Here is a 5703-nt window from a genome sequence, read left to right as displayed (position 1 = left end):
TTGATCATATTATGTCACTACATAAAGTTCAAACTACATTAAATAGCCTCAGGACCTTAATTTATGGATCAAGATTACAATTTCAATAATAGTTTTTCGAAAAACAAACAGAAATATGTTATTAATTTACAAACTATCAGAGTTTTTAGGACATAAAATCTAACAAACTCCACTTGGACTAAAACTCCTAGTGGAGTATCACAAGTTGAATTTAAGTGAGAAACATATGAGTACAATAAACATATGAATATATAATAAACTAGGGCAATATACCCAAAAGTTCTCCCACTTGTCCTATTATACAACTTCGTAGACCTAGATTCTGTAGGTGACCTTCAAACATTTACCGTGGGAGGGGCCTTGTAAAAGGACAACATGTTTGCTCAGAAGATATCTGGGTCACTACAATCTCCATGATGTATTATCTCCAAATCAGATGGTATTTGTGCTCAATATGCTTACCCGCCTTGTGGCTTCTTGGTTCTCTTGAATTTGCAACTGCACACATTACACAATATAGGGTGATAGGAATGCATATTTGACGACTTCCAAATCATCAAGAATTTCTCAACCATACTGCTTTCTTTGCTACTCCACATGCAGCTACGTATCAACTTCCATTGTGGAGTCCGCAATAACAGTTTTGCTTACATACTTCTCCACACTACTGCTCCCCATTCAGAACGAACACTAATCCCAATGTAGATTTTCTGCATCTTTATCGTAGAAATCAAGTCAGTGTATCCAGTAAGGATCAAATCCTTAGTACCATACACTAGCATGTAGTTCCTCATCTTCTAAAGATACTTGAGGATATTCTTAACGACAATCCAATGATCATATCCAGGATTGGACGATACCTACTGACTATCCTACTGCGTAGCATATGTAGGTCTAGTACATAATATTACATACATCAAGCTCCACTGCGGAAGCATAGGGAATGCATCTCATATCCTCAACTCTTTGAGGTGTCTTAGGACATTGATCCTTTGACAAATGAATTCCATATCTGTAAGGTAACAGACCTCTTTTGAAATTTTGCATCTTATACCTAGACAACATTTTATCTATATAAAGTTGCTTGAGACATGGCTAGTGTTCTGTTCTTAACGGTTCCGAATAATCTGAATCCTAGAAATACTACGATTTCCTAATCTTCATTTGAACATATTGCTAGCCATTTGATGTCAGTTAGGTAACCTACTTCATTCCCAATGAGTAGATATCGTCAACATATAAAAACTAAAAACGCTATAAGTAGATTGACAATCTCTATGTAAACACAAGGCTTTTTAACATTCTTCAAGCATAAGATTTGATTGCAGTATCAAATATCTTATTCCAATATCTAGAAGCTTGGTTTCAACCCATAAATGGATTTTTGAGCTTACAAACCTTTTGTTCTTGAACACTGTGCAATAGACCTCTGGTTTGAGTCATATAGATACTCTCCTCAAGAATCGTCGTTTAAAAAGGCTGTCTTGACATCCATCTGCCAAATTTCATAGTCAAGGAATGTGGCTATGATAAGATATTCTAATCAACTTAAGCATGACAATGGAGAGAGAGGTCTTCATAGTCCACTCCTCTCTCTGGGTATACCCTGCCAGCAAGTCGAGCCTTAAAAATCTATACTTTAATCGACTTAGTCTCGTTTTCTCTTGTAGATCCACTACAACCAATGGTTTTAACATCATATGGTTGATCTACAAATTCACAGAATTGAAGTACATAGACTCCATTCGAGGTCCATGGCTAACCCACTATCACGGTCCACATCTTATCGCCTGTTTATAGTCGATGGATCCTCTATGCCACATCAGGTTTAAACCCAAGTAACGGTCAGGCGTGATGAACAACTCCCACTACATCAAGGCATTCTCACTCAGAATGTGATGTGACAGACAATAATACTAGTTAATCTACTACTTTTAGTAGATGAACTAGTTCTATCTGTAGCGTCTTTGGAAATTTCATTCAATACTAGTCTACTGCGAGGTTGATGACTTCTTATGTGGTCTTCCTCTAAGAATGTGGCATTTGTCGTACAATAGCTTATCTCTTGAGGAATCGTAAAATAGACCACTTTTGTTTCTTTTGGATAAACCTACAAATAGGCATAGTTTTTGAACGACGTTCCATTTTTTAGGAATTTACAACAACACGTGTCGGGCATCCCCATCCTAAAGTGACGTAAATCGCCTTTTTCAATAGCTCATAAGGTGTTCTGAAACACTTTTAGAGGAATGTTATCAAATATAGATAGCAGTACCTAATGCATGTCCTAAAGAAATCAGGGTAACTTACAAAGCTCATCATTGAGCGAACCCATATCCAACAAGATTCTTGTTTCTTCTTTCAGATATGCTAATTATTGGCTTTTTGGTCCTTAATCTCAAATTAATAATTTTAATAATTAATTAATCAATGTTTTGATGATAATAAACTCAATTTTTAATTACTGAAAATCTAGTGTTTTAATATGTCCATAGTGTAGGGCTCGGAAACAACGATTCCAACACCTCTGAATCACTCAAATCGAGCTAAAACGAAGACGATATGACCGAACAAGTCTATAGAGAAATACCGTGTGGATTGACGGGGCAATAACCAGACCATTTCATGAGAGTGGCAGCATATTGGTTGAATGGTGGATCATTAAGAGAATTAACATATGATGAAACTTTTGATTTTTTTGGATTGATTTAAAATAAAAAAATGAATTTAAAAAGAAAATAAATTTAATATTATTTTATGTTGTGTCTACGGCTAGTTTTACACATGGTATGTTTTTTATTTTTGGATTGACTTTAAAAAGATGAATTTAAAAATAAAATGAATTAAAAGGAAAATAAATTTAATATTATTTTATGTTTGTGTCTAATGGCTAGTTTTTGACACATGGTATGTTTTCTTATTTTTGGTTTAGTTTTAAAAAAAAATGAATTTCAAAAGAAAAGGAATTTAATATTATATTTTGTTTGTATCTAACGACTAGTTAGTTTAAAATCTCACCATTGATTTTTCTTTTCCAAAATCCAATGGTCCAAATCAATTGTGGTTTCTAAAAAATTTTTCCATCTCTATAAACCATCTTCCTCTCCAAATTTAAACCACAAATTTTACATTTCATAATCCAAAACTCAAAAGTTCCATTGTTGCTCTCTCAAGTTTCCAATTTTTTTCATCTTATTCTTGAGAGAGTGTTATTTGTATTGTGAGAATAAATTTGTCGAGTGCTTAAACTTGTAAATTCCACTCTATGAGAGTTGTATTGTGTTCTTCAAAGATTCCAACATTTGTAACGATTTGATCCTAAACCGTGGAAAGGATTGGGTTTGCTCTGAACCCATAAAGAAGCGGTGGTGTAATGGTTGGGCTCTAATCCGTGGAAAGAGTCGGAAAGATTTTATTCAAATTCCCAAGAGGCGTTTGGGATGTGGAGTAGGTCGAGTTTGACTGAACCACTATAAAAATATACGGTGTCTTCTTCTCTAACTCTTTCCTTTTTATTTGCAATTAATTTTAAGCAATTTATTGTATATTTAGTTGTTCTTATTTATTTGCTAAAATTTAAGATAGAATTAAATTATCACATTTTTCATCTTATTTGTGCATAAATTGAATTTTTCTATATTTTATAAAGAGTGATTAATTAGTTTAATTGGATTAATTTAGAAAAAAAGTTTAATTAAACCCTATTCACCCCCCCCCCTCCTCTAGGGTTGCATATCGATCCAACAGTTCTGCTGTGGCATATTAGGTGCAGAGAGTTGTGACTTGATTCCGTGTTCTATCTAATAGTCCTGGAATCTTAAGTCCATGTACCCCTACCTCGATCTGATCGCTATGAGAGCAATTATCGCAACCTCAGCCTTAATATCTTTGAAACTTTTCAAAAGAATCAGACTTGTGATACATTAGGTAAATATGACCATACCTTGAATAATCATCAATAAAATTGATGAAATATTCATACCACCTCGAGCTGACATTCATCGGTCCATAGAGGTCCGAATGTACGAGCTCTAAAGGTATTGTGGCTCTGAGACCTTTTCCAGTAAAAGATCTCTTAAACATTTTCCCCAAGAAAACTCACATGAAGATAAAGAATTGTCTTCTAACTGATTTAGGAGTCCATTTCTTAACCAATCTCTCAATTCCTTTGAGATTTATGTGGCCAAGTCTTAGGTTCCATAGATAGGCATTAGAATAAACTTTTTGTCTTTTATTCTTGAGTTTCGGCTGTTCTAAACATCTTAGTATTTAAGACAAATTTTGCTTTAGTTGGTTTTAACTTAATATAAGTTGTTTTTAAGTATAGCAGAACAAATTGAATACCTTTTCTGAAAATGAACACTTCATTAACTTTAAAAGATATTTATACACTTCATCGACAGCTAGCGAGCGGGCTACTCCGAATTGGGTCGAATATCGGATTGAGGGTTGGGTTTGGGAGCTTGTCTCAGGTCTGGTTGCAATTCCTTGCTGACCGAGGCTTTTACACTGTAATCTCTATTCGGTTCTAAAGATGTTCCTGCTTCCGCAGGCGTCGACCCTCTCTCTGTCCTTGAAGCTATCGGCACAACCTTCTCTCTCGCGTCCACCTTAAAACGAAAGAAAACTATGAACAAGGGCGTGCGAACTTGTGGAACAAAGAATAGTGAACCCTTTTTCTGAAGGATGCCTCTTGTATTTATAGAACTTCTAAGGAGAACGGAGACTTTTCTCTCATGATTGTACAGATGGGACGGCTTTAATTCCTAACTGATGCGTCGAATATTTGTCACCGAAAAGCTGAATGTACTTATCATCATTATCGGGTGTCAACTTAATTCGGATTCGACTATCATCAACTTTCTATCCCATCGTGATTAATTAGCCTTTCACTTAGATACAACCACCAAATTGCGTTGACCAGGTTGTGGCGATCCTTCTCGGGCGAATGTTTGCGAGCACAATCATCGCAAAGCCTTGCGGTGAAGTTGCGCTCGACCGATGATTTCCTATGATCGCAATTCCTGCATTGCGTCAACGTATATTCTGCACAAAAATACAAAATTCAACTGTTCTAATGCGATGAACGTATGCGACCGCAATATTATGAAATTGATGCTTAATGGACGCAAATTAACATATTTCATCAACGCAATCCGACATTGTTTAAGAACTTAGCACTTGATAATGTGCATTTCTGCCCGTTATCACCTATTGCCTCACCTTCACCTTCATCAATTTGGGAGGTTGCTAAGTGTTCTATTTGCAACCTCGCTTTGCCCATCCATTTAAGGATGGCTCATAGAGCTAAAAAGTAAGTTAGTGCTGAAATGTTTCCACAAAGATTTCTAGAAGCAACTCATGAATTTAATGTTTCTATCGGATACAATACTCTTTGGTATTCCATGTAATTGAACAATTTCCCTAAAAAATAAATTTGCAACATTCAAAGCATCATTAATCTTTTTGCAAGCCAAAAAATGTGCCATTTTACTAAATCTATCAACAACGACTAAAACGGAATCATATCCTCTTTGACTTTTAGTTATTTCGGGCACCAAGGCGATGAAACTCTTCAACGTAATCAAAGATTGATCAGTCCCCTTGTTTGCATGTTTGATATTGGTTGTAGAGCCTTTATTGGTAATTCAATGAAAGAAACCTCTTCTTCATCAACTTTAACAACTTCATCCAAGAACGGAT

This window comes from Benincasa hispida, chromosome 3, assembly GCF_009727055.1.
Source record: "Benincasa hispida cultivar B227 chromosome 3, ASM972705v1, whole genome shotgun sequence".
Classification (NCBI taxonomy): Eukaryota; Viridiplantae; Streptophyta; class Magnoliopsida; order Cucurbitales; family Cucurbitaceae; genus Benincasa; species Benincasa hispida.
Note: the sequence above shows the minus strand (reverse complement) of the source record.